Below are 8,828 nucleotides of genomic sequence, written 5' to 3'. Positions count from 1 at the left end.
TTAAAATGTTAAAATCAAATCTGATATTGTTTTACCTTTTATTTGGTGTGTGGAAGGTGTGCGGAAGAGGGGGTAGTCTTATACGGCGAGTATATAACAAACTCTGTATTTTGAGTGGAAATGTTAGGGGGTCGTCTTATACGCCCAGTCGTCTTATACGCCGGCAAATACGGTATGCCAAAGTGGCAAATTTAGGGTGATGTACTCTGATCCCTTCAGTGGATATGGAGAGATATTCATCCCAGAAACTTTTCTGAGTGTAAAGCAATTAAATACCCACTGATGATAGAATTTATACAATTAAGTTTATAGTGCTTCTAAAAATAATATTAATTCTAATATTATTAAGGCTACATACATGTTATTTTTTTTGAGATGCTATTTTATGAATTAAGGAACCTGTTGAAAGGCCCTTAAAGTAGATTACATATAAGCTTTCCCTATTCAAGCAAGCTGAATTACACATACCCTACTGGGGGAGGGGTTACTGAATTTATTTTTTCGAGTTAAGCTTTAATTTAGATGTTCCCTTTGAGAGCAAAGGAAGAGGTTGTTCCTGGGTGATGTTGGATGATAGTGACACGGGGAAGGTAGCAACAGTTTACCCATCTCCACTAACAGTGCTGCATCTCAGGAACCCCTGTAAATCTGAAACCCAACCCCTTCTCTGCTCTAGGGGGTCGTCAGGGTAGTGAGTAGTGCTCCGCCTCGGGCTTTCTGACCTGGAACTTCTCTGTAAATGTATCCTGCTTGTTGAAGAAGCTGGTCACACATGCTGTGCAACCATTTGAGGTTTCGGATGCCTCCGTAGGCTGGACGTGTTAGTTCATGTTACCACAGCAAGCCGGCAGGCGTACTCCTAAAGCACCTGCTCTTCTATGGACATTCATCCTGTTGTCCTCCAGCTTCCCACCAATAGAGCAGTTTACCCCGAAATCCAGGTCTCTCACCTTCCAGCACTTCCCGCCCCCTTGTGGTCGAGTTCAGGCAGTCGGCTAGTTGTGGCCAATGAGTTGTGAGTGGAAGTGATAGGGGTCATTTCTGGCCATTTTCTTGCCCGTGAGGTTTTCCTGAGCATTTTTTCTCTTCACCTGGCAGTTAGCAACATTCAACCCGAAACCCTGAGTGAGTGATAGGAAGAGACACCCTGCCAGCCCACAACGGACATGTATTGGAAGTAGAAAATAAAGCTTGGATGTTTGAATCACTAAGATGTGGGGGTTTGTGTTACTGGGCCATTACCTAGCCCATCCTGGCTAAGCTCACTTTATCCTGTAGACCTACATCTTAGAAGCTAGATCTCCTCTTGTTAATGTTAGTTCATCCACAAACTGTTGGTTCTCACTGGCATTCACCTTGCCAGACATGCTTCTGGTCACACACTGTTCATGCTTGCACACCTTTTCTTGAGGCATAGAACAACAATGAAGAGATCGAGAACATTTTGCTGTGTATACACAAACTCAGGAGAGTCTTGTGCACTGATTAATACCTCGAAGCGGGGGCACAAAGCAGAAAGCAGCTTCCACAAATGGAAATTCTTTGCATCAGTCTTAGATTCCAGCAGTGCGGCAGATTTTTATTCCATCAATTCATGTGGCTTCTGCCCCTCACCCCCGCCTTTTTAAAAAGGTGGTGTATTTTTAAAAAAAATTTTTTTTCAATTGACGAGAGAGAGAGAGAGAGAGAGAGAGAGAGAGAGAGAGGTCAAACCCGAAACCTGGGCATGTGCCCTGACCGGGACAGTGCTCAACCAACTAAGCCACACTGGTCAGGATTGCCCCTACCCCTTTTACTGCACTTTACTTGTGACTGAACAGAGGTAAATGATCGCAAGAATTCAGGACCAGCAGGAAATGTAGGATTGATTGAGAACCAGAAATAAAAATAGTGAATATCAATGTGTTCCGTTTTCTCTCCAATGAGGTGAACAAAATTTGGTTATTCAGCCCTGAAAAGTGTTGTGAATTATGATAGTGCATTCATAGAGAACCTGTAAAAAGTTCTGCCACCGTAAAATCCACTGTGAAAGTAAAGTAGTGATTTTTTTTTTTTTAATGTATGCAAAACCTGAGATAAGTCAGAAGGTATCAGTCATCAACTCCAAACTGGAGGCGGCTGCCTTCTCTGGGCGGCACTGCTGGGCTTCACCGCCTTCCTCCACTAGTCCTTCACATCCGGGACCTTGGGGTTCAGCCCCCTCTTCCTAAGCATTCAACCCTCATGCCTCGCAAGAGTCTGCACGGAGGCGTGGGAGGGCTCTGCAGTGAGCTTTCAGGACTCCGCTTGGCCGCCCCTGCCTTGTGCTCTGCTCTGCTGGACCCTGGCCAGGGGAGCTCTGGGAGACCCAAAGCTCTGGTGCTAGAATGGTGTTCTGAAGGCTTGTTCAGGGGGCAGGGGCAGGTGAGGCGGTGCGGGAGGAGGGAGAACAGAGCTCTTTTAAGTCAGGACTGTAAACCCCTTAAAGCTGTGTTTGTTTTTAAAGGAGGGGTAGGGGAGCATACAAACAGCTCAGCCTGGACTGGAGGGTAACTGATGAGGAGCGGCTAAGGCTGTATAGGCTGGGTTGTGAGATGGGGCAGTTAAGCCTTTGAAACAGTTGTATACTTTCAGAGACAAGAGGTTCTGGGAGGCGGTTCTTCCTGGCTCTGAGCTGCCGGCTTATCTGGGAAGCTCCTGTCCCCTCCTTCCACAACAAGAAGGCATTGTGAGCTACAATGGACTCAGTTACAAGTGAAACAATTATCTACCCTTTGCCCTGGAAGCCCGACTGGAGAGTGCGAAACCAGCCTCCAGGGCTTACTGGCTGGGTGACCTTGGGAACGTTACTTAACCTCACAAAACCCCAGAGTCTTCATCATTAAAATGGGGTTCAGAGCATGAAATGTGTTTAAAGTGCACACAGAAAGGCTCCAAGTTGTGGCCGTACCGTTTCTGAGCTGGGCCGGATTAATGGGCGTGTGACCTATGCAGTCACCAGGGGACATGGCCAGAAGGGGTCCCGCACTGGGGTTAAGAGTCTGCTGTTGCTGTCTTGCAATTCTTAGCAGTTTCTGTGAGGGGGAGCCCATATTTTTATTTTGCACTGGGTCCGGCAGATTACATCGCCAGTCCTGCTACCTGGAGAAAGAATGGTATTACGGGCCCCATAGCCCAGGAGTCTCAGGACCTGTCAGAGGAAGTCGTCCGTGGCTACACGTCAGGAGGGCCAGGGTTACACACTGGGTGAGGCGGAGGGGGCACTGTCTCCCGGGCAGTACTGAGGCTGTCAGGACAAAGTCTGAGCTCCCTCCGCCAGACAGGTCCCTCCCGCCACTTGGCCCAGGAGAACTCTTTTAGCAAGAGGCCTAGAAACCTCGGCCTGGCTCGCTCCGTAGCTGAAGGTCACACTTTGAGTCTCCCACAGGCTGATCCCCTGGGAAAACTAAGCACAGCCTGTAATTCAGAAGTGGCACAAGCTGCAGGAATTATATGAAGTCAGCCACAGGTTCCTTGCAAAAAAACCCCACAAAGTCAAATGTTCTAATCTTTTTTGAAAGTGTTTTTATTATTTTAGAGAGGAAGGGAGAAACACATATGTGAGAGGACCATCTATCAGATGCCTCCTGCACGTCCCCTAATGGGGATTGAGTCCACAACCGGTGCTCTGGCTGGGAATTGAACCAGGAATGCTCAACCAACGGAGCCACACCGGCCAGAGTAAATATTCTACCCTTTTTTTAAAAAATATATATTTTATTAATTTTTTACAGAGAGGAAGGGAGAAGGATAGAGAGCTAGAAATATCGATGAGAAACATCGATCAGCTGTCTCCTGCACACTCCCTACTGGGGATGTGCCCGCAACCCAGGTACATGCCCTTGACCGGAATCGAACCTGGGACCTTTCAGTTCGCAGGCCGACGCTCTATCCATTGAGCCAAACCGGTTAGGGCTGTTTTTATTTTTAGTTAATTCTCACCTGAGTATATATTTTCCATTGATTTTTAAAAAAAATATATTTTATTGATATTTTACAGAGAGGAAGGGAGAGAGATAGAGAGTTAGAAACATTGATGAGAGAGAAACATCGATCAGCTGCCTCCTGCACATCTCCCACTGGGGATGTGCCTGCAACCCAAGTACATGCCCTTGACTGGAATCGAACCTGGAACCTTTCAGTCCGCAAGCCGACGCTCTATCCACTGAGCCAAACCGGTTTTGGCCCATTGACTTTTAAATAGAGGGGAAGGGAAGGAGGGAGGGGAGAGAGGGAGAGAAGAGAAGTGAGAGAGACACGTGGAGTGGTTGTCTCCTGCATGTGCCCCGGGAACCGGGCAGGGTTGGAACTTGCAACCCAGATACTTGTCCTTGACTGAGAATGGAACCTGTGTGTGAGCGAATGCTCTAACCACTGAGCTGTATGAACCAGGGCCTCTACTCTTTCAAAATGCTTTTAAGCAGATATTAATTTGGTCATCAGAAGAAAATAAAGCAAGCAAGAAACAAATAGAAAATATGTTTCAATTAAAATAAAAACCATTGCGGAGGTTGCCTTTAACTCCGCAGAAGATGTAATTTTCATTTGATGTGAAATGTTACTTCTGCTCATGGTCATCCTAGAACATGTATTTCCTCTTGGTGGTAAGTAAAATGATGCATTCATTTAGAAAATAAAGCAATTTGTCAGGTAAGAAGCAGTTATATGAGACTGTGTGTGACAATTGAAACATGCTATTCAGAATTACTGTGGGTTGCAATCATGTTCCAACATTCTGCTTTTCCTCTTCGGCAGTTTAGCTTATACACACACACACACACACACACACACACACACACACACACACACGGCCTTCCCAGAGAGTCACCTCACTCTAGTCATTGTGAAGGCTTGTGTAAAAACTTGAGGGGGAGCAGAATAGCCTCCCCATAATGTGCCACTTTCGCATGTGGATTGTTTTGAGCTGAAGGCAATTAAGAGCCAGCAGACTCTAGAAAAGCGTTTTCTCCATTAACTGCCTAAAAGAATTTTAAAAGGGGGTCTATACCAACCAGGGAGAGAGCTGCTACCAGAGACAACTTTGTACACCAGAAAGATTTATCTGCGTGCTGCGGCAAACATTTGTTTACCCAAGTTCTGCTCTTCTTATCTTTCTGTGAATTGTCTTCCTCCCTTTTGAGATCCCAGACCCCTACCTTCTCCTTAGCTCAGGATGGTATAAAAATCTAAATTGCCTGACTACCTTGGATGCTGTCTTTGTGGGGCTCCTGTACATACAGGGTAGGGCAAAAATAAGTTTACAGTTGTGAGCACACAAAACAGAGTTCATTCTTGTTGTACTATTTATTCATTGTATTATTTTCCATACGGACAACTGTAAACCTACTTTTGCCCCACCCTGTATATACAGAATTAAATTTGTTTTTCTGTTAATCTGTCATGTCAGTTTTTTTTTCTTTTTCTTTTTTGTCTTATGTCAATCTTTATGTATTAGATCTGTCAACTAATCTAAAAAGGAAAGGAGGGAAATGTTTTTCTTCCAAACAAGCTTAATCAAGTTCCAGAGAAGTCCCACTGGGCACTTTAACTCAAATTTATCTCAAATAATTGGAATTTGTAAGGAGCCATCAGTTTTGGAAAGAAGATATAGGGCTTAGTACAGATTCCACTTTAAACTGTGTATCATGAAATGTAAACATTTAAAAAATGGGCCAATCCCGCCCTTGCCAGTTACTCAGTGGTTAGAGCGTCGGCCCAAGGACTGGAGGGTCATGGGTTTGATTCCGGTCAAGGCCGTGTACCTCAGTTGCAGGCTCGATCCCTGGTCCCTGTCAGGGTGAGAGTGGGAAGCAACCAATCCATGAGCCTTTCACATCGATGTTTCTTTCTCTCTCTCTCTCTCTCTCTCTCTCTCTCTCTCTCTCTCTCTCTCTCTCCCCTCACTGCCACTCTCTAAAAATCAATGGAAAAAATATCATCGGGTGAGGATTAACCCCCCTCCCCGCCCCAAATTAAAAAGAAACGGGCCAATCCTAACCCTATTGTAATCATTTCACAACATACAAGTGGATCACATGATTACATTGTACACTGTTAAACAAAAACCTTTGCTGCTCAAAGCTTTTCTGAAAGTAAGGGTTCATTGAGACACGTGCTAGGCAGAAAAAGGACTAGGAGGTCCTGGGGCATGCAGTTTAAACCAGCGGCCGCAGGGCTAGATGGAGAAGACAAACCCGTCTGGGCTAGATGGAGAAGACAAACCCGTCTGTCGTCCTGGAGCCGACAGAGTTTGGAGAAGAAAGATGCAAGTTGTTTTAAAAGAATTTACATTGGCTACAGATAAAGGGGGTGGGGGGAGGTGAATCGGGCTGGTTCTGGGACAGGTGGCTGGTCAGTAAGGAAGAAGTGTTTGCTCTTTTTGTATTGATAGTGGGCAAGAGTCCAGAATGTTCCTGCCTAAGCAGAATGCAGTGGTGTCTGGTGGTCAGCTATTCTCCAGATAATCATGAAAATAACCACCTGGAAGTTAATTCAAAGTTTCAACAGGCATTCGGGAATGTAAGCAATCTTGCTGGGTTTTGGCCTGCAGCTATGAACTGATTTTACCTCCCTTATCTCTCCCCGCCACCCTCCTGCCTGCTGTAATTTAATCTAGGACACTAAGGAATTTTCTCCTTGTCAACACTTTAAACTTACACAATACCATGTGTCAACCATATTGCATAAATCTGGAAAAACAAACAAACAAAAAACAACTCTATCCAACTAGCTTAAATAATAAGAAAAAATTATTAACATAACAAGTAATCTCCAGACAGGATGGCTGTAGGGTTGGTGTATAGATCACAAGGACCCCGTGTTAGCTTCCTAGGACTGCCATAAGGAAGTCACACAAACTGGGTGGCTTAACACAATAGACTTTTATTGTCTCACAGTTCTGGAGGCTAGTAATCCAAAGTCAAGCAGCATCTCGCTCCCTCTGAAATCCATGGGAGAGACTCCACTCTCTGTCTCCATCTTTTGGGTGTCTCTCTTTTCTTCTAATAAGGACACCAATCATATTGGATTTTGGGTCCACCCTACTCGAGTTTGACCTTATCTTAACTAATTACGTTTGTAACAACCCCATCTCCAAATATGGAGTACATTCTGGGGTACTTACTAGAGGTGAGGACTTCACTATATCTCTGGGGGAGGGCAAGAGACACAACACAACCCACAACAGAACCTTTCCATCTTTCTGCTCGGCCACTGTCAACCTCCTGGCTTGCCTTTAGGCTGCTGTCCTCATGGTGAAACCTGGCTACAGCGGTCCCAGGCATCACGTCCAACAAACAGTGTCCATCAGAGGGATCTCTTCCTTGTATCTCTTTTAGAAGCAAAGAGCCCTTCCCAGGACCCCCTCCCACAGCAGACTTCTTCTCATTTATCATTAGCAAAAATTTCATCACTTATGCATGCCCAATGCCATGACTGGGACGGGGAATAAGACCACTCATCATGGTTGGCTTTGACTAGTGGTTCTTAAATTTGAGCATGTGTTAGGCTCACCTACCTGTAGGGCTTGTTAAAACACAGATAACTGGGCTCCACCCCCAGAGCTTCTAGTTCACTAAGTCTGATGTGAGGTCTGAGAATTTGAATTTTTGACAAGTTCCTAGTTGAAGCTAATGCTTCTGGTCCTGGAATCATACTTTGAGAACCAGTGGTTTAGACTAACCAGGATTTATCTCAGAGTACTGAGCTCAACAAGTGGAAAATGCATTGCCAATTAGAGGAGGGAGGAATCAACAAAATCAGGGTTCCATCAGAAAGGAGCAAGGGGGGGTGGGGTTGTGGTGGGGGTGGGGGTAGGCAGCTAGTAGTGTCTGCCAAAGAGTGGCCAAAGAAAAGCAGGAAGAGACTAGAAGGGGTGTGTCCAGACAGGCAAGAAGAAAGTCAGAAAGGAATAATGTCAAGGGGGGCCATGGAGAAGAATTTTAGGGAGTGATCAACACTGTTAATGTCATAGATAGGGCCAGGAAGATAAACACTTAATGAGAAGAGTCTGTTTTTGTAAGGACCTCATTAAAATAACATCATATGCAGAACTTGTTTTTTGTGTGCAACAAACAAACAAACTGTAAAATCTTATCAGGAACAGACCAATGATACAAGAAAACTGTCCTTTTAGTTGATGAAAGAACTTAAGTTTTATATAAATATACCATTGATAGTGGATATTAATTAATTTTAAGAATCCTAATAATAGCCCCGGCTGGTGTGGCTCAGTTGATTGGGCATTGTCCCATGCACCAAAAGGTTGCTGGTTTGATTTCCAGTCAGGGCACATGCCCAGGTTTCGGGCTCCATCCCTGGTAGGGGGCATGCAGGAGGCAGCCAATCTATGTTCTGCTCTCACATTGATGTTTCTCTTTCTCTTTCTCCCTACCTCCCTTTTTCTCTAAAAATTAATTAAAAAATTAAAAAAATCTAATAACGTAATGTTAGCCAGCTTAATTATAAAAAACTAGAGGCCTGATGCACAAAATTTGTGCATGGGGCTCAGCCCTCCCAGCCCCGGCTTCATTTGGAAGTTCATCTGGACAGTTGTTTTGCTGTTTGGTCTAATTAGCATATTAGTTCTTTATTATATAGCTCTGAGCTCCAGTTCCAGGCGTGTCTCTGAGACCCAGACTCATATGGGAAAAACTGGACTGTCTGGCATTGGTTGGAACTTGAGGGCAGCTTTCTCTCCGAGGTCCTTGCAGCGATTGTCGGGACACTGAGAAGCAGGGCCTCTGAGGGCAGCCATAGCTGCTTGCTCTGCCCTGCTGATTCCCTGGGACCCCCACCCCGCCCAAGCTGCG

The 8,828-nt window shown here is 45.2% G+C and overlaps 1 long non-coding RNA gene across 1 annotated transcript in view; it reads left to right on the top strand.

The window, feature by feature from the left end:
• Positions 1 to 1,211, top strand: part of LOC107184385 — a 5,893-nt gene extending 4,682 nt beyond the window's left edge. The window contains exon 2 of the long non-coding RNA XR_001515214.1: positions 1,099 to 1,211. This is a non-coding gene — a long non-coding RNA (uncharacterized LOC107184385). The remainder of the gene's footprint in view (positions 1 to 1,098) is intronic.
• Positions 1,212 to 8,828: the final 7,617 nt, after the last annotated feature.

This window comes from Myotis davidii, unplaced genomic scaffold (assembly GCF_000327345.1).
Source record: "Myotis davidii unplaced genomic scaffold, ASM32734v1 scaffold725, whole genome shotgun sequence".
NCBI classification, from domain to species: domain Eukaryota; kingdom Metazoa; phylum Chordata; class Mammalia; order Chiroptera; family Vespertilionidae; genus Myotis; species Myotis davidii.
Note: the sequence above shows the minus strand (reverse complement) of the source record. Positions and strands in the feature narration are given on the sequence as shown.